This window comes from Eptatretus burgeri, chromosome 12 (genome assembly GCF_056783735.1).
Source record: "Eptatretus burgeri isolate ZD-2024b chromosome 12, Ebu_testis_v1, whole genome shotgun sequence".
In the NCBI taxonomy this organism is placed as follows: Eukaryota; Metazoa; Chordata; class Myxini; order Myxiniformes; family Myxinidae; genus Eptatretus; species Eptatretus burgeri.
In genome coordinates, this window is record NC_140972.1 from 89,568,011 (window position 1) to 89,589,737 (window position 21,727).

Here is a 21,727-nt window from a genome sequence, read left to right on the forward strand (position 1 = left end):
CGCAGGTTTGTGGGGATTTGTACACTTAATGATGCACTTTGTCGGATGTTTTCTGAAGGCACTTGGCCTTTGCTTATGCGATTATAAATTCCGTCCCTGTCTGTTTCTGTTTATATATTTGTATCTATCTTGGTGGTGTTTTCTCTTTTAAAATACTCCTCTTTTTCCACTGTAGTTCTGATTATGGATTTGCAAACTATGATAAAAATTTTGAGCAACACGAAACAGACAGTATCTGCCTGCCTGTTGTTTTTGTGCCTTAAGCACAGACCTCCGCAGTCATGCTCTTACTACTACCATCCATCCATCGGGACCATACTCTGTGCAGAACATTGGTGCTGCCTAAGCAGTCTCCTTGGATATTGAGTACAATTCTGGATGGGTCACCACTCCAACACAGGACACCAGCGAGCTGGCACTCATTTTGCCAACCTCGGAAGGATGACAGGCAGAGTCAACCCCACCTGATATTAATTCAGCAGGATTTGAACTCAGGATCCTGGGATCCCAAGCCCACCACTCGAACCATTAAGTCAACATCAGGCATACCACCTCCTCATCCTCCTCTACATCCTCGTCCTCCTCGTCCTCCTCCTCCACCTCCTCCTCCACCACTACTACCTCCTCCTCCTCCATTTCATCCACCTCCTCCACCACCTCCTCCTCCTCCACCTCACCCAGTTATTCTCACCTTCTTGCGGGGTTGGTCAGAGAACATTTTGCCAGGAATTCGGAATTTGTCCAGGGTGCCGATGTAAGCTCAACCATCTCTAACTTCCACCAACGACCAATGCTGGCATATGCAATCTCCGGCTTCATGTCCCTCGGAAGGACAGCCCACACATTGATGCCTCACTCTGCATGTCAAACACCGGATTGACAGTTTATAGCTGGGTCGCCATTCAAAAAACCCAGACCAGACAGGTCAGGGACGAGCGTACGTACTTCTAATCTTGCTTTGAAGCCCTACAGATAGATACCATAATATAACCACAGTATTAACTCTATCCATAACATATTTGCAAAGAATAAATATTTATTCGAAGAACATTACATGTTGCAATCAATGGAAAGCTACCTGAGCCTATTCTGACATGACTTTTGCATTAATATGTGAATAACACAAAAATGTGATACCTCCATAAGGTCACAGAAAGGAGACAATTATTTGAGACTCATTATGTGCCTCCACTCACGCTAATAACGCAAGCAATTACGATGTACATTTAAAATCATGGTTTTTCCAAAACCCTAACCCTAACAAATCTCTAAAGAATGTACATCCCACATTACATTGTTAAAAGTGTACAAAACAGCCCAATTATTATGAGCTGTCATATCGCATAAAGCAGTGATATTTAATAATTATTCCCTGCAGATGTTGGATCAACTGATTAGGTAGAGGCGTTTTAATAACTTGCACAATGAAATACAGTCTGACCACCTATTAACCTGGTACCAAAGCCGTTCTCAGTGAGCCTGCCAACATACTAAGTGGGATATTAAGGATATTGGATTCAGTAGACTGACATGTCCGTCCCGAAGTGTGCACATAAACGGTGGTGCCACATCACTCCGAGGACCATTAAAGTGCTGGCTGCAGAATCTAAAAACATTTACTATCTTTACGCACGACAACTACTGATTCCCACGTCTCCTTCAAGCCCCACAACCCCCCTCACAAACTAATTTCAACATGGAATGAAGATTGTCTTACTGGTGAAGGCTAGTGTCGATCTGCATCAGTGGACAGCTAGAACAAGGGATGGAATTGAAATCAACAAGACGTTGAATGACGTATGCTAACCGCCCTGGGAAGCAAAGAGAAGTTGATGTTTTGAGCGTTAACCCTTCATCGGAGCAAAGGAGAGTTTCGATGCATTGTTTGCAATGATCAACTGTCAACAGGATGTCTCTGTATACTTTTATTCCGTCCTTTTACGCAAATATGACCAATTTTTTTGTCCTCACCGAACCCCACTTCTTCTTTTTTCATCTTTATGCAGCACAAGGCTGCAGGGTAACATCGTTGGGCTGTGCCACTGATGCAGTGCCCTCTGCTGCTGAAGGCATGAATTTTGGAATTTGGCCATGTCAACAGTGATAGCTCGCCTACTCTTCGTGAAGGACACCATGAGATCTTTAACTTCTACCCATGAATGCTGGCAGACAGGATGTTCGTTTAACGGCCATCCGAAGGACAGCACACACATTGATGAATCACTGGGATGGCAGTTCATAGCTGGGTTGGGATTCAAACCCAGGCTAGACAGCTTAGAGGTGAGTGTGCATATCCCTTAAGCCACACTGTCAGCCCCACCTAACCCCACTTAGAAAATTTTGCAATCCTTCCTAAAACGTGTCCACACCGAAGAACTGTTCGGCGAAGGGCAACGTCGTATGATGGACCACATTCAGGTTGGCCTTCCAACAGACAATGTGATGACAATATTGTCTTTGTTATTAACGAACTATTGTTTCAGGTTTGGTGTTGTAAAATTCAAGAACTTGCCATAAAGTTGGGACTACCCGAGTTATGCATCACGACTTGAAGTATCTACCTGGGTGAAATAAAGATGCTGGCAAAATTGGTGCCGCAACTGCTCACGGAGTAGAACATGAACCAACTGGACCGTGTCAATGGCGTCGTCGGCGTATTCATCGGGATGGCGATTTTTTTCCTTGGAACACATCGTTGCTGGAGAGGAAACTTGCTGTCATAAATATGAGCTGAACCGAAATCTCGTCCGGGAGATGACAGAGTTGAAAGAGCTGACTTCTCGATGTCTGACAAAAGCCAGATGCCAACAAGAGAGCATCAAAGTACTTCCCTTTAACTTTATGAGCACATTGTAATTTTGCTAACCTCAGCAGTTCCATGTCACTCCTACTTTCATATAGTTTTGTAACAATGAATGGAGACTACTTCCACATGGTTTTGCATAATCCTCTGAGACCTGCAGTGAACAGAAAGCCTCCAGCTCTTCCGAACGACACCATCTTCCTCCATGACATTGCTGTGCCACATGGAGAATTAAAAAAAAAAAAAAATGAAACGTTTGCAACCAGTTTCATTCCTGAGAGTTGAGGGTTTTTCCTCACTCACCACATTCACTGGATTTAAATCCATATACAACTTCCACTTACTCTGCAAAATGAAAAACGAGCTTGGGGAAGATGGTTTGCATCTGCTGGAGAGATTAGGGTAAATTACATGTGTGGTTGTTGTATGCCACTGGGCTGATTAATCTAACTATTGTTTCAATAAATCATTGTCTATTGTTTCAAAGTATAGTCCAGAAGTTTTCAATTTCACACAATTATACATCTTACTGAAATGAAGCATCAAGGTTTCATCAACCTCTTTTGTACAGAAGGAGCCAACTCAAAAGAAATCGAATAATGTATGGCAAAGGTACACCTTCACGTTGGGTTGATAGGATGGCCGAGAGGTATGCACATTCTCCTCGAAATTGTCTAGCTTGGGTTTGAATGCAGACCCAGCTATAAATTGTCATGCAGGTGTTTCACAGGCAGGGTGATTCGTCAATGTGTGTGCCAGCATTCGTTGGTGGATACTAAAGATCCCATGGTGTCCTTCACAAAGAGTCGGTGAGCTAGAAAAACTGGTAACATGAACAAATTGCAAATTCCTGCCATAACCTACAGGGGGCACTGCATCACCGGCACCGCCACATACTCAGCCAATGATGCGACCCCACAGCCTTGTGCTGTACGTGAACAAAGAACCGTCATGTTCTACAGCATCCAGAAGGGTGCCATGCCTTACCATCCATCCATCAGGACCACACTCAATGTAGAGCGCCGGTGCTGCCGAAGCAGTCTCCTGGGCTATTGGGCACAATCGTGGACGGGTCGCCCCCTGACGCAGGATACTCGAATGGCTCAATCATTCCAGCAAGTTGGCACTCATTTTGCCGACCTCAAAAGGATGCCAGGCCGAGTCAACCCCACCTGGTATGAATTCAACAGACAAGCAGGATTTGAACTCAGGACCTGAGGATCCTAAGCCTGCCACTCTATCCATTAAGCCAACACCAGGCATCTTGCTTTATGCATGGACACAGATCCCTTGAAGATGACCACAGGTTAGAATGGCCGGCATGTAATAACTGTAAAGTTTGATGTTCATGATAGAGAGGCAATGTTCGAAGAGCAGTACCATGATTATCGAGCGCCAAGCAAAGCGAAACCCTAGAATGCACTGCACCCCGGCAACTTCCCCCTCTTTACCCAACCACACACCAGCGCTTCCGGTCCAATGGACACAAAGTTAAAAAAACAACAACAACAACAAACTCATGCAATACCATTACAACACCAGATAGCAAAATGAAACCGTTAACATCAGGCACTCAAAATTTTTATAGATCAAGACGATGCGGCGTTTTCACAGCTCAGTCATACCTGGTATGGACCGTTGTCAGGCTCTGCAAAGGAGGCAACATGTGACTACAAGTGGCAAACTGCTGAGGAGGTTGACAAACTATCTCTGCCCTGGTAGTGTGAGTGAAGTCACAGTCATAATTCACGGGTTCAGCACTGCACTCTGCAGATGGTTCGCCATTCCTGTTCACTGTGGGTTCAGAATTCGCTTTTTGGCTCATAGGTTGATGGGTCACCATAACACACGCTGGAAGCTCCTGAATGTGAATCTGACTGTGTTGGAGAGTGTTTGACCATTTGGTGATACAAGCAAATATGAGCATAGCACTTCACATGTGGTGAGGACAGTTGTCAGCTCCCAACAACGGTTGTTGTAATTCTTAATGTGAAGTCATTGTCCAGGGTAGAGGTGGGACATTTCATGTGCCCGACCATCTCCTCGTGTAGGAGGTTGTCATTGTTTTGTGTGTTGGTGATTTTGATCGGTAATAGTGATTTCAATTTTCTCCCCATTAGTAGTCGAGCGGGACTCACCGAGTTGGAGTTCACCGGTGTGGAACACCAAGCAAGTAGTGCTCGACTAAAATCATATCCTGCACTTTTTGATTTGCGGAGGATGGATTTCACGGTCTCAAACTGACGCTCAATTAATCAATTTGATTTTGCATATGTCAGAGATGACGTGATGTGGCAAAAAAAAAAAAATTCAATTTCCCACAAAATTCCACGCTGGAAAGATGAGGACCATCATCGTTTACAAACGTATCAGGAATTCCAAACTCAGAGAACATCTGTCCCAGGTTAGCAACAATCGTGCAGCTCTTGGCAGACTCGGGCAGTTTGCGAACAATGGGAAATTTTGAATAATAACCTGCGATGACAAGCCACTGAGCTGCATCGAAATAGAACGGGTCACGATCCGACTTTGCTCCATGGTCGAAGTGGAATGTCATGTTCCAATGGTGGATCAGGCACCTGAGATTTCCGGTATGATAGAGTGCCCAAAATGGCATGAGTGGAGTTGCTGCAGAATGTCGTGTCTCATTCTTTTAGGTATGACATGTAAGGTATAAGGACTCTCTCTCACCTTTAAGAATTACACCATTTTCAATTGACAACTCATCCCAAAAAAACTCCAGGACATCCTAGAGCCTCTGGGAGGTCCTTCACATGGTCTGGCTATCCAATGATGATGAGTTCTCGATCTTGATTCAAGTCAGAATCACAAATAGTTTCCTGTTGTAGCTGAGAAAACTTCTCAGAGCAGAAGCGGACAAAATCGACACACAAGTCCAAATCAAATGTAGTCATATTGAGTGGACTAAGAAAGCAGGATAGGTCATTGGCAAACTCATTGTCTGTCCCAGGGTGGTACTCCATTTTGAAGTTACACCCTTGAAGTCTGACGAGCATTCATTGCAATATTGGTGGGGCGGTGATCAATGGCTTAGGAATGATCATCCACGATGGTTTATGATCTGTGAGCACAATAGAACCGCGACCGTAGAAGTAGGTTTGAAAACGTTTGATGCCGAACATGATAGCCAAAAGTTCACGACAATGCAAGCGTAGCATTGTTCAATATCCGTTAGGGTTTTGCATGCATATGTTACTGGCTTTAACGGATTTCCATGTATCTGAAGCAATGTTGCCCCGAGGCCCCAGAGACTCACATCGCATTGGAGGTAGCCAGGCTCCTCTGGCTGATAATCGAGAAGAAGAGATGTCTTCGACACTTCCTTCTTCAGAGAGTCAAATACAATTTGATGGTTTCGGCTACCAGAGGAATTCAGAATCCTTCTTGAGAAGGTCCCTGAGAATAGGAGATTTCACACTGAAACCCTTGATGAAGCATGACAAGTAAGTCATGAAGCTGTTGAAATGTTGAAGCTCGGACTTACTCTCAGATCTGGAACATTCTATAGGTCAGGCCGTATTCCTCATCCACCATAAACATTCCTGAAAAAGGTGATGTCGGTCTTCTTGATGTAGCATTTATTTGAATTGAAAACCAGGCCTTCAGACCGTGTTGTTTTCATCAGAAATGAAACAACGTGTTGATTCTTGCATGATGGAAGACCATGAACTGCATGCAGGTCCATGGACATTGGACATCCACAACAACAACAAAAAAGAACATGTGCTGATCCACAGTGATCCGTTGTATCTCCAGGCTACGTCTATAGTACCAAAACACTTGATGTGGGCGACATCATACACAGATAGGATGCTCCATGCTGCCTGAAGGGAGCCAGTGCAAAGTTTATCGTTTGAATCCAACATTTCAGGAAACATGAGTTGAAAAATACGAATGGGTAGAGTGTTTTCTTGGGCACCTGTGTCCATCTTCAGCTTGAAATGAAATAATGAACACCTGGCCTGTTGTGTAGACCGAGATGAAGTGTCATGTAAGCTTCATTAGGTTGACCAGGTGTATTAATCAGACCAAAAACCAATGAATCAAATTGTGACATGGCATCGTCAGGGTCATTGTTGTCGTCTTGAAGCTTGTGTTGCCATTTCATGATTCAAGTGTCGTACGCTGGTTCATGTTGTTCGATGGCATAGAGAACACCGTGAGTATCAGGGGAACGTGAATACCTCACGTATGGGTGTTGTACCATATCTAGTTGTACGTTGTGAGGGCCAACATGAGCATATGATGTCTGGGGGTTTCAACAAGCATTTCCTGTTGGACGACAGCTGTTGGGTGCAAAATTCATAGGTGCTTGGTAGCTCCAGGAATTGAATGGGAGGTTGGGTCGTGGTTGTAGAAACTTAAAAGAAAGACAGAACTTGGCCCAATGGCCTAGTTTACCATACAAATGGCATGCGTCGCCGTGAGAAGGACATCGATTATGGGCTGGAGGGTGTGGGGTACCACAGTCCACAGCTTTTGCATTTGCTGAGTCTCAGGCCAACATTGGAGATGTTGAGGTTGTCTTCCACTTTATTTGCAAGGCCATTCCATAGTGTGCAACTGTTTGATGTATGTGGCGGAGGCTTCGTGTGTGCATCCCAGTTTCAAGGAGGCATCGTCAAGAGAAAGGTCTTAGGTTTTGTTGAAAGCTCTTTCTGGAAATTGGGAATTTGGCTACTTGCAAATATCTGCTCCAACAAGCATTCACCTTCTTTTTGATTGGAGCTGAAATCACATTTCAGGGAGAGAAGTTTGTTGCTGAAAGCATCCAGCGACTCACCGGCATTCTGGCTGTAGTTACGAAGCTCCAGTCAGCAGATCCTGAAGTTGTCCAAGGGCTATATTTGATCTAGGAAGCAATACAAAAAATATGCATAGCTTGTTGCCATTGTTTGCATCTTAATGTCCATGCATTGTCCCATTTGAGGCCTTCCTCTCCCACTTGAAGCAGGACCAGTGGCACCTGCTTGCTCTCCGTAATGCCTCTCACTTAAAAATACAGCTCCAATCGCCACCTAAACATATTGAAAGCTGCCGCTAAATTTGGCGTGGTCCAGTCCATGCATGGAATTTCTGCCAGGTCTGCCATTGCGAACATGGCTGCAACAAAGATGCGAAGAAAGGAGGCACAGGAAACACCGACTTGATGTTACCTTGTCAGACTCCAACATGTATTGTATAACTGCTGCCACCATTTAGACTTCTGATGTTCATGATAGAGAGGCAATGTTCGAAGAGAACGATCGATTTCATTGCAGAACCAGAATCATCGTGCACCGAGCGAAGCAAAGCCCCCAGAATGTGCCGCGCCCCGACACTTTCCGTCTTTACAAAACCACACGCCAGTGCTTCCAGTCCAATGAACACAAAGTAGAAACAGCAAACTAATGTAATTTTCAAGCAGTACCATTTGCTGGGGGTCCTTTGATTCAAAGTACCTGTTTTGTGAAGCTCGTAATTGCTGTAAGAGTGTTTTAGAGGATGCCAAGTAGCAATATGCACACTCTGTTGCTGGTTTTATTACGACTCGACGGCTTGGCTATAGAGACTTTTGGTGGATTACCAACAGTGTTTTAACCGCAACAAGTCCTCTATACCTCCTCTCCTTCATGGTCCTTATGTTCTTACTTCACCTTTGGATAGGGCCAATATTTTTGCACAGCAATTCGCCTCGAATTCCCCACTTAGTTATGATGGACATCCCCTTCCTGTTTTTCCATCTCATACAGATAAGGTAATTTCTGTCTCCCTTGTCACTCCTAAGAATGTTGCCAGAATTATTCATTCTTTGGATGCCTCAAAAGCTACTGGTCCTGATGGGATTCCTGCAGTTGTATTGCAAAGGTGTTGCCTTGAACTTGCACCAATTCTTGCCAAGCCGTATGAATATGTGCTTTGCCGATTCAGTGTTTCCCTCATCATGGAAAGTGGCTTCCGTTTGTGAGCATTCTCTGGCTACTAATTACCATCCCATTAGTCTTGCGCCTGTGATTTGTAAGATCTTTGAAAGCTTTATCAATCATAAGCTTCTTCGTCACCTTGAGGAGAATGAACTTCTTCCTGACTGTCAGTATGGCTTTTGCCATTCCAGGTCGACTGGCGACTTACTCTCACCAATTACTGACCATTTTAACAGGGCCTTATAGTTTAGGGGTGAGACCCATTTAGTTGTCTTGGATATTTCAAAGACCTTTGACAAGGTGTGGCATAAGGGACTACTGTGCAAGCTTCAGTAGTTTGGTGCGTCAAGTGGAATGTTGTCCATAATTTCTGCCTTCCTTTCCAACCGAATGTTGAAGGTGGTCCTTGATGGTCAATCATGCCCGATTTGCTCTGTAAATTCTGGTGTTCCTCAGGGCTCTGTTCTTGGTCCGACATCAATGACTTGTCTGATAACGTTCCATCCCAGCTCACCATGTATGCCGATGATGTCACACTATACTGTGTATCCCCCAATTCAAGTAACACTTCTCATAGTGAGGTTTGCGCCTCACTAAACAATGATTTAAGAGAACGTGTTGAAGTGGGGCCACGATTCGCTGGCAACCTTCAATGCCAAGAAGACTAAATTGCTAGATTGATAAATTGGGAAATATATATATATATATATATATATATATATATATATATATATATATATATATATATATATATCATGTATTGCAAAGAGTGCTTCTATGTGAGTTGCTTATTTATATCAAGCTCAGAAATATCTATCTCCGGATGCTATCCTCTATATTTCACAACTATATGCCCCCTTATGGGGTACTGTTGCCACATTTTGGCTAGGAACACCAGCCTGTCATCTGTCCTTATTGGACAGGCTCCAGAAGCATGTAATAAATTTGGTTGGAGTAGTGCTCAGCTTGTCTCGACAAGCACTTTCACATCGTAGTTCTGTAGCAACTCGAAATTTGTTTTACAGATATTTTCATGGTACTTGCGCTACTGCTCTTTCCAACTTGGTACCTTCTGTCCAGGGTCTTTGGGGCGGGAGACTCGACTTCCCATCACTTCACACCAATACACTCTGAACATACCGAGGTGAAGAACGAAGAGCTATTTAAGTAGGTTTTTTTTTCCACATGCTGCATCGATGTGGAATTCTTTGCCCGTCACATGCTTCCCCGCATCTTATGGTCAATTTTCTTTAAAGAATAATAAATATCTAACTGCCTCCTTAATCTTTGATCATTCTTCTTTTCTTCTTTTCTTTTGTAGCCCGACAAATGTAGTGGCTCTCAGCTTTATGTTGAGCAAATTTCGATTAAATAAAATAAAATAAATACCATTCCAATAATGACCCACAAAATGTTGCTCAGGTCAAAGTATTTATCTCTGAGGATCATAGCACTAAGGTCACTGAAATGTCCACAGAATTTGAAGATTCTTAATACAGCATTTTCATCATGATCAATGAGCACTTTGGCAACTCAAAGGTCTCAGGAAGAAGGGTTCCCTGAAACCTCGGCACTCAGGATTGACAATAACGGCTGGTATCATGCTGTAAAACTATCTGTTCTGGCTCGCTAAATGTATTGCTCATTTGGTAACTGTGGCTTCACCACTGGGAGCTGGAATCATAATTGGAACCCATGTAATGGCAGAACAAGGGATCACTGCCGACCAATACATTTTGCACACAACCCTGCATTTGCTGTAATGGAATTCGCTGCAACAGCTCAAGGTGTAAGCCCAGGAGTGGCTGAGGACTGCCAATTCCAACAGCTGGTTTGCTCAATTTACAGCAACTGTTCTTTTTATTCTGTTAAGTCCTGATCCGTTCGATGTTCAAGCTCCTCCACATGCCTTGACTTTACATACAAACCCCCAAACCCTCCCAAGAAAACCCTTATCTGGAATTATCATGGCCTTCATTTTCTCAGGTGCAAAGGGAAGTCTGTGAATCAACTAAATGCGTCACAAAACTACAATTACAGGAGAATATTACACCGTCCTCATGCTATCATCGGTGAAGAACAGCACACATTGATCAACATCCTGAGAACAGATGCCTCGGGATGATTAAGATGTGCTCCATCCTTCATGGCAACATACCTGGACACAAAGTCCATGTTGTGCAGACTGCTAGTTGTGCCTGCAGCTTTGAGCAGTAGGATCACAATCGTCCAGCCCGGATCTGCCGATCCGCTGACAATGAGGATCTGAATGAAACAGAGACATGGTTGAAAGAGCAATTTTAAAATATCTTACACTGGCACGGGCAAATTTAAAGGCAAATGGAGCAAATACTTTGAAGTCCATGGACGCAATATTGAGTACAAGCAAATAAACCCATCGCTACCCTAATGGGATTATTAAGGGGGAGGAGAGGGGAGAGGAGGTAGGAGGGAGGGGAAGGTAGGAGGGGTCGGGGGGAGGTGGGGAGAGGTATGCCTCACCAAACATTGTTATACACTGTGGTGGGAGGGAGGGGTGTGAGGAGGGGGTGAGAGAAAGAGAGAGAGAGACATAGAGAGAGACATAGAGAGAGACATAGAGAGAGACATAGAGAGAGACATAGAGAGAGACATAGAGAGAGACATAGAGAGAGACATAGAGATAGAGATAGAGATAGAGATAGAGATAGAGATAGAGATAGAGATAGAGATAGAGATAGAGATAGAGATAGAGATAGAGATAGAGATAGAGAGAGAGAGAGACTTGACTTTTCTTACAAAAGTATAAAAAACAATTTGCAAAGGAGAACCATTTTTTCATAAGGACACAAAAGTTGCATGTTTAAGAATACTGTACAAGGTTACATCATGATAGAAAAAGTGATCAGTCTGTAATTAAGAGACAATTTCGATCAGTTCAAAGTGCATCATTTAGAGCCCACACACTTTTAAAAATGCACATTTTGTTTGTGAAGGTGAACATAGAAAATTCCATTTTGATACGGGCAAAAACGATTCCTTTAAACAAAGCCAGAAGGTTATCAGCACACCCTGAAATATTTTCAATTTTTGCTTTCCTTGTGCAATAAATTGACTTCTTTGCAGTGGCAATGAGAAAATTGGCCAAAATCACTTCCAGTGGATGTGTTTTGGATTCAAAGCCAAAAATAAAAACTTTTAAAGTGAAGTTCAAAGAAAGCTTTCAGCACAATTCACAAAGCAAACCAAACAAAGGGATCAAGCGTGCACATTCAACATAAGCATGTGACAAGGTCTCGAGAGTTCCACAGAAGGGACAATGGTCAGGTATTTCAGAGGAGAAAACATGCAGAAGTTTATTGGTCGGTAATACCCAATGTGCCAGACTCCAAGACAGGTCAGCAGTTTTCTTTGGGATGAGAACATGGTAAAAGGCTTTCCAGTTAGGTTGGAAGGGGTATTCTGGAGGAAAGTAGTTGTGCCACTTCCTTGACTGCCAAGTTCCTAAAGAAGGTCAAATTGCTTTCATACAGGACTGGTAAATGTGGCGTTTCCTCAGACCTACTTGTGGTGCGATTACAAAATGTATTCTTGGTAAATGTTTTACAATTGAACCGGAAATCATGACAGTGGGAGTGAGTACGAGATTTGGGAAGAGAGGATTTGATTCGCGAACAGTTGAGCCATCGCCAGTGCGAGGAGATCTCTCCCAGTGTACCTTAACTCTCTGGTACACCTGAAGTACTTCACATAATAAAAAAGATACTTGGCGGTAGGACCGTATGCCAACCTTAGTTGCTAGTGCTACAGCACTCAACCATCTCGTGTTGTCAATCACTACATCAGAAACACAATGGACACCGTTCTGAATAAAATGATCGATAAAAGAATGCTTTGTTCTTATTATTTCAAAAAGAGAGTTGTAAAACAGAGGTTCCTTCAAAAACATATCTTTGGTAGAGGAAAGACAATCACGGTCGACTATAAAAACACGCCAAGCATTTAAAATGCTGTTATAAAAAGGTGGAAGCAAGGACAAATCAAGACATTTCATATTCATTAAAAATAACCCTGATGAAAAGTCAAGCATACCAGCTTGACGAAGGATGGGAAAGGCGGCGGACCTCCAGACTAAGTCCGACGACCGTAGAGAAGCCGCCAGATTGAGGCGACGCTGAAGGCCATTGCCCTGCACGCAATGTCCAGAAGACCCTGTCCACCTTCCTCCAATGGAAGATTCAGGATCTGTGGACGAAGCCAGTGATTTCCACTCCAGAAAAAAATTGTTAAGGTTTTCTGTATGTTCAACAAAAAAATGTTCAGGGGGTGATATGGCTTTGATCCTGTGCCACAATAGAGATGCTGCTAAGTTGTTGATGACCAGGACTCGGCCTCGATAAGAGAGCAAAGTCAGTAAGCCTTTCCATTTCAGCAGCTTTTGTTTGAGGGCTTCAGCGAGACCCTTCCAATTCTTTGCTTGTGTTGCTGCATCACCGATGAAAACACCAAGGTACTTCATTCCGTTGTTCGACCAGGTGAGGCGTTCCGGAAGAACAGGCATGGGCCGATCCACAGTGCCTGGCACTTGTTCCAGTTTATTGCAGCTGAAGAAGCTAAACCATAATAGTTCAAGCAGTCCACCAGTTTCTTGATCTCCTTGCTTGTGCGTACAATGACACAAATATCATCAGCATAGGCAGAAACTTTCACAGGTTTTACTTGCAGCTTTGTGTAACCAGTTAAGAAGCTGCGAACTTTGATTAGGAAAGGCTCGATAGTAAGAGAGTACAAAATGCCAGACAAAGGACATCCTTGACGGATACCCCTTCCAACCTTTACAAGTGAAGTCAGTTCAGAGTTTACTCTGAGTACTGAGGAAATGCCATGATAAAAAGCGTTTTATAAGGGAGGTAAACTTGGGACCAAGTCCAAAACACTCGAGAACCTTGAAAAGATATGCATGACTGACACGGTCAAAAGCTTTCTCTTGGTCGAGCATAATCAAACCAAGATTATCATTTTTAGCTTTACACACATCCCAAAGATCCCTTATTAGGAATATGTTATCATGTATCTGTCTGTTAGGGATACAGTAGGACTGATCACTTTGAATCAAAGATTCTAGAAGGGGGGAGATGCGTCGAGCTAGAGCTTTGGAAAATATTTTATAGTCAGAAGTTAAAAGAGAGATTGGGCGCCAGTTGCCAACGAGCTGAGGGTCCCCTTTTTCGGTAATAAAGTAATTACTGCTCTACGACAGCTCATTGGCAATTCCCCACATTGTAAAGAACGAGTAAAGACCTCCAAAAGCTCTGGACCTCGTAAGGACCAAAAGGATTTGTAAAACTCGACTGGGAGGCCGTCGAGTCCAGGAGATTTTCCAGTCGGCAGAGAAGCCAGCGAGAGTGTAAGTTCTTCCAAGGAAGGTAAGGAATCAAGCTGGTCCCTTTGAGTAGCACTTAACGTGGGTAGATCAGACGTGAAATATCGTATCGCATCATTGTCAACATCATTTGCCATAAACACGTCTGAGAAGAAGTAAGAGAATTCCCTCTTTATGCTATTTTGTGATGTCACGATGTCCCCAGTTGAGAGCCTTCGGGTTTCAATTTGCCTTTGATGGGTGGTCTTTTTTTATCAAAATGAAAGAAAAATTTTGTTGGAGAGTCAAAATTATAAATCTGATCCATCCGTAATCAGATCATAGCACCTTTCACTTGATAGTCAACAAGATCATTTAAAAGGGCCTTTTTTCCAGTAGCAGATGGTTATTTGTTGCACTGGGGTTATTTGCAACATCAGATTGTAATTTCAGTATTTATTTTTTGAGTACAATCCTTTCCATTTTTGCACTAAAAGATGAGAAGTGTTTAAACTGTTGGCAAAAGACGGCAATCTGTGCCTTTGCGTAGTCCCACCATAATCTAGGGCTACTTAAACTATTCTTTCGTTCGAAGAGGCTATTCCAAAACACCCTAAAGGCTTCACAAAAATTAACATTCTCAAGTAACATGATGTGAAACTTCCAATACGGAGTGCCATGTTGCTGCAAAGCAAGCTTAAAGGAGAATGTTGTAACCAAATGATCAGAGAAAAGAGAAGGCACGATATCAGATTTTAATATCTTATCAAGCATTGTAGCATTGACATAAATTCTGTCTAACCAAGCTCGAGTGTGTCTCTGGGACACACATCATAACTAGGTGAACTGACGTTGTCTGGGGTGTTGGATACGCCAAACATCCATGAGTCCCACAGTTTTTATAATTTTTTTCCAAAGTTTTGGCAGATTTTGGATGTGGCTCCACACTGTTTCTGTCACAAGCAGGGTCAAGGGGACAGTTGAAGTCACCACTCAGTATAAAGCAACAGTTCAAGTCAATTGTGCTTAGAAAGTCCTCTAGGTTAAGGAAGAAGTTATACTTTTCAGCATTCTCATTGGGGCCATAAATGTTTACAAAAATAACGATTTGATTGTTGGCAATGAACTGAAGACAAGCCAGACGTCCAGGAATTATTTCATTAAAATGAACTTGCGAGAGTGTTAATGAAGGAGAGACAAAGAAGGCAATCCCGGCAGTGAAGGAATTTATATCACTGAAGAACCACTGACCCTTCATGACCCTTCCCCATTGGGCTTGGGCAGTCAGATCTCCATGCGTCTCTTGCAATAACAAGACGTCCAGGTGCAAACGCGGAGTGAGGTCTTTTACCTGAACTTTGCGTTCTAAACTAGAACCACCATTAATGTTTAGACTTCCGAAATTGACATTCATGTGCTTAAAAAGGTAAAGAAGAAAAATAAATAAATAAGAGAAACACACCATAAGGACCTTACTTAAGAAGCTCCTGTCGAGCTTTCTGGATCATTTTTTTTTAACCTGTGTTTCTGAGCCTCAGTGAAGTTTGGGGTGACAGGGTTACGCACAATTTATTTCAATTTAATAATTAACACCGGAAGATCAGGGAAATGATCTTTCAGTTCAATATTTATCTTACGATAAGAGTCCCTCAATAAGTCCCGAAGCTCGCCATCCGAAGGTCTGCTTTCAGCCTTTAGAATCTGAGAGGAGTCATCTTGACCTTCACCATCAGATGTCTCACATGGGGAACTGATTGGTGTTTCAGTTTCATTGTGAGCATCACATGATTGCTCGGTTTCAATGTAAGAATCTTCTTCGGCCCCTTATGTATCAGAGTTACGTCTGGGGATTCTTCGGAATGTAAGAGAGGGGACTTCAAGCTTGTCCGTGACACGGCCACGGTGCTCGGGTCATGAGTATCACGCTCCATTGGAGGATTTACACTATCCTCCATTGTTTACTCAGTGTCCTTATTTGTCTCATTTAATGCTTTATTAGAGAAAGACTGTAAAAGTTTCTCTTCCTCCTGTGACTGTTGGATATGGAAGCAGTCTACATTAGGAACGTTCTAGTGCGAGCGGACGCTCTCTGTGGGGTTGGAGACGCTGATTGGGATTGGCAGGTTCGATACGATTGTTTCATTGTTAACGTTTGAACAAGCGGATACTTCTGGATTACTTTCTTCTTCCAGAAATGCAAATCTGTTATTACATGGGATTCCAGTAATTACATTTTCACTGATTTGCCTTTTACCATAAGGTGACACACGTGGTGCGAGGGATTTAAGTTTTTTTTTTTTTTAACTTTTGAGACGGTAATGAACCCCTTACTTACACTGTCCATTAACTCATCGGGAGGGGGCGTGTCCACTTGTTCGGTTAATTTATCCTGCACGTCACTGGGAGGGGGGGGGGTGTCCACTTGTTGAACGAGTTTGTCCTGTCCGTCATTGGGAGGGGGCGTATCCACTTGTTGAACGAGTTTGGCCTGTCCGTCATTGGGAGGGGGCGTGTCCACTTGTTGAACGAGTTTGTCCTGTCCGTCATTGGGAGGGGGCGTGTCCACTTGTTGAACGAGTTTGTCCTGTCCGTCAATGGGAGGGGGCGTGTCCACTTGTTGAACGAGTTTGGCCTGTCCGTCATTGGGAGGGGGCGTGTCCACTCGTTCAGCCGGTTTATCCTGTCCGTTGGTTGAAAGGGAAACGTTAACATTAATCTGTGAGTCGTCGTTATTCGGTTCGGCCGTGGAAAGCTGCGTTTTCCAAAGAGGGCAAAACTGTTTCATGTGTCCCACTGCACCACAACCAAAGCAAATTTGGGTGTCAGTGTTAACATATACTTGGTAGTTGTGACTATTTACAGTGAACTTTAAAATGACGTTCAGAGAGGGATAATCCTTGTTGAGTACCATAAATACTTGTCTACGGAAACCCATCACGTGACTGGCACGTTCATCTTTACAGCCCAAAGGGAGCATTATTAGAGGGGACACGCAGTGTCCATAGCACTGCAGCGCTTTCAGGATTACATTACTGCTAAGGAATGGCAGAACATTTGAGATAACCACTTTCTGAGTAGGAGTATCTCAAGGATACGTCATCACAAAGTGTCCAGAGTCGAGGGACAGGCCTTGTTGAACGATGAGAGCGACGTGCTCTTTGTCAGACACAAACACGATAACTCGTTTATTCATCCACAACGCGGCAAGGACCTCACCAAACCCGATTGTGTTCCCAATCGTGAGAACAATCCCTTCCACCGAAACACCCTCCGGTGGGGAGCATGTGATGCCATTCTTGCACGATAACCGTTCGAATGCGGTATATCGCTGCGAGCGAGCGGCCGCCATGTTTCCACACATGATGCTTGACGTCTTTCTCACTTAGGAAGAGGAAGTTACCAATACAGTATACACTCCAACTTTTCCCGAACCTTGGGAAAGGGAGCGCTAACTGAACAAAATAAGGAAAGATAAGCGAAATAAAAAAGCAAAATAAAGGTTTAAAGCGAAAAGTTTTTGAATTTTGAAACGACTAACAGGGCACCGCCCAGGAACCAACGATACCCTGACTAGCGCTGTGACGTTCTGACGTTCTCTCCCTCTCCCTCTCCCTCTCTCGCCGTTGGTACGTTGTGTGTACTGTCATGGCTGCTGCTTGTTTCGTGTCGTGAGTACCTGTCCTCCGTTGAGCTAGTTTGTGTTTCTCCACTCCCCATTTCATTCCTCTGTGTTCGTGTTTTTTGTTTGTGAGGTTTTCCCATGTTTCCCCTCTGTGTGGAGAGAGAGAGAGAGAGAGAGAGAGAGAGAGAGAGAGAGAGAGAGAGAGAGAGAGAGAGAGAGAGAGAGAGAGAGAGAGAGAGAGAGAGAGAGAGAGAGAGAGAGAGAGAGAGAGAGAGAGAGAGACAGAGAGAGAGAGAGAGAGAGAGAGAGAGAGAGAGAGAGAGAGAGAGAGAGAGAGAGAGAGAGAGAGAGAGAGAGAGAGAGAGAGAGAGAGAAGGGTGGGAGAGGGGTGAGGGATTCTGGCAGATGTGATGACCAGTTCATCGTCCATCTGAGAGACGACACACACAGTGATGAATCACCTGACCTGTGAAACACCGTGAGGACAGTTTAGAGCTTGGTTGGGATTTAAATCCAGGCTACACAGAGTGAGCATGCGTACCTCTCGGCTTTCCTGCCGTGATGTGGCGATTCTTTACTTTAGAACTGAATTTTTTTTTTCTCATTGTGATCATATTATTTATTTTGCCTTCCTATCTCCATTGTAGAAACACGGTATCACAATAATGTAAGTCGAAGAACGCGCCAAGTGTCTTTACCACGCAATGCACGAAACGTTTGAAGAAACATTTAAAAGCGAAACATTTAATTTTTATTTGTATTTATCGATTCCGAAGTAACGGGTCAAATAATGGAAGAACAAAAAAGGGGGAAGTGTCGTGGAAATATAAAATTTCTCATTTTCAGCGAGGCGGCCACCACCTGCTGCACCACAGAACAACACGTGGCCAATGCAGGCGAGTAGATCTGAACATTGTTTAAGTCGATCTATATACAGTATTCAGTGACAGTGTGAATATTGTGGAGCGCTGCCTTAAACACTCGAACGAAACGGTTTGTTAAGAAACGGCTCCCTGAGCATGCAATTGGCAAACACCGAACCGTCGTAATAAACATGCATCTCCTGGAGACGCCAGAAATGTCAATTATGTACGAATGGGACAAATGAACACTTTCTCGGAGTCAGAACTGCTTGTAAGTTCGATTCTGGAGCTTAAATTTTGTAATTCTTCATAGTTTAAGAGATACTCATGGTGATCACTTGTGTGGAAATGAAATAAAGCAGCCAATGCTGACGTCTCCGGACCTTTATAGGCATTGAAAGGTATGCAGAGATTCGTAGCTATAATGAACAGGTATTCAATGTGAGTGAGGAAAGTGAGAAAATAAAAATAAAAAATAAACTGCGTTGTTAAGAAATTGTTGTGGCCTGTTCCAAATCAAGACATGGTTGAGTAGGGCAAAAAAAACATGGCGGCTTCAGACCCCAGCTTGGTTACGTAGGATATGCCTTCAAACCCTAGAGAGTGAGGTGGTCGAGGATCGCCTGATGAAGGATATAATTAAATAAGGCCGTTAATTATGTTCAAAAGGGGTGTTTTAATTAACCCAAACACCCAATTTTCATTCTTGCTCTTCCTTGGAGTTTTCTTGTTGTGCATGCAAAGTTTCAGTCTGTTAGGTTTCATGGTTTTGGAGTTATGGAGCAGACACACTGAAACAAACACACACACACATACACACGTACACATATTGACATTTATTAGTACAGATTAAAACATTTGGTGTGTCTCAGCGTATCGTAAGTGTCTCGTTCCCGGAACGTTTTGAGTATCCTTCAAAATGTGTTGTTAGACGTGGAATCCTGTTGCCATAATGAATTCATAATAGGAATGCCCCCATATGGTCGACATCATTGTTGATTCTGCAAAGCTATGGCAATGTAACATCAGAAATTGAGTCTCTGGGCAATGTATTTGGCATGGTGGTTTGGGGACACATTTTCACCATTTCTCGAAAGGCGGCAGATGGTTTATTGTCACAATTGTTTTTGTCTTCCTCATTGTCATCATGCTCACTTCACATCGAAACTCCAATTAAGTAATATCCGATCCGATGTACCATACTCTGTGCTGCAGAGTGTTAGTTCCGCCGAAGTAGTTTCTTTGTCAAGGATCATCATGTTGGGCGGTTTGCCATCCTTCTCCCAGCAGCAGTTAGGGTAGGAATTTGTTATTTGTTCAGGCTGCCGGTGATAGCTCACCTCCTCTTCACCAAAAACACTGTGAGATCTTTCACGTCCACCAAGTAATGCTGTTGCCTCCATTAATCGTGACCTCCATCTCGACAGCTGGGGCTCCGACAACCTTGTCTCCTTCAATTAGTCGAAGATAAACCCTCCCTAATAGCCAGAAAGATCAGAATAGCCACCCCACATCTTCTCATTTGCAGCTCTCAACTGCAGCAGCCCTCCACTATTAATATGCTTGGTGTCACAATCTTCAGCAATCTCTCTCCTGGCAGCCTCACATCCTCAATACCACCAAATTTGTCTCCAAGAAACTTATTTTTCTCTTTAAAGCTCACAAATACTTCAACTCCAATCAGCTTCTTACATCTACAAATCTCGACTCGGACCACCGATTGAATACCGCTCCCATGTTTGGGGTGACGCGCCCCAGTCAATCAGTATTGTCGATTGCGGCTAAGCCACGGCTGTCCAAATGATTAACAATTCTACTTTGTCGAGCCATTTTCATCATTTGGCGCATTGTTGAGCATTCTCTTTCATGTACCTCTTCTACTGCAATGGTCAGTGCTCTGTTGAACCCTCTGTTTCTGCCCGTCCTCCTCTTCACTTTGTTCGTAACATCCGTCTAGCTTCTACTCGTCACCCTCTCTGTGTTACCATGCCTTCCCCTTGTACCAATCGCCATGCCTCCTCTTCCATTTCCCACACCGTCTCTCTATGGAACAGCCTGCCCACCAGTGTGTTTCCGATTTTTTTTTTTTTTATCAACTTTCACCAATTCAAGTCACAAATCAAATGTCGAGATCACATTTAATTACTACATTTTCCCATCTTCTTTCTTTGCTTTTTTACCCAGGGGCCCCCATTGACTTTTGGGCATGACCTTTCTTCTGTGGTGTAAATAATACCAAAAACAAGAGCGATAATCGCTTTGCAATACATGCCCCCGACCGATGTGATATTTTCTAAGTCCAAAAAGGGCAGAACAGTGAAAAATTGACGAAACGCTGTGAAACTAAATCTTGTTCTGTAACTTATCATAATAAAGCCATGTACCAAGTTTCAGTTGAATATGTTAAAGGGTATGCGGGAAAAAAAGTCTGAAAACTATGGAAAGACGGATGGATGGGCATGAGGAGAGCAAACCTATAGTCCCCTCCGGTGAAACTCTCCTCCGGTAGGGGACTAATAATCATGCACCAGTTTATCCCATCCCATCTGAGGCTATCATGTTCATCTTCTCGGCTTAGTACACTAAAATCTACGACTAGGTGATTGCGGTCAAGCATCTTGCTTTCTTCACATCGAATGCTAATCTGATGAGGACAACTTTTGTCACTGGAAGACTCAAAAATTGTGTCTATCCCTACGCAAGCCCACCAAAAAAAAATTGGTAATCTCAAGCCTGAACTCTGTAACCAATCTCTTCCCTCCAAATCATGGTGGCACCAATGAAATTCCGTTTCAGGTGTATGTTCCTCCTCCGTCCACACCCTCACCTCAAAGATCATCATCACAGACCCTGCCCAATATAAGTCAGACTGTCTGTCTGTCCTCAAGAATGATATTTACACCATTATGCTCACTGTTTATTGGATTTTGCATCCTTTTCACTTGAGAAAGTAGAGAAAATTCTGTTCAACCTCAACCATTCTTCAGCAATTGGCCGAAATGGAATCAGTGCCTAAGTACTCAAATCCTGCTCTGCTGCTCTTGCTTCTCCACTGTCTGCACTCTTCAGCCACCTCCCTCGAAGCCAGAAAACACCACTCCCATCCACAAGAAGGGTGCATAAACTGATATTCTCAACTACAGACGAGTAAACCTGCTTCCAATTTTAAGCAAA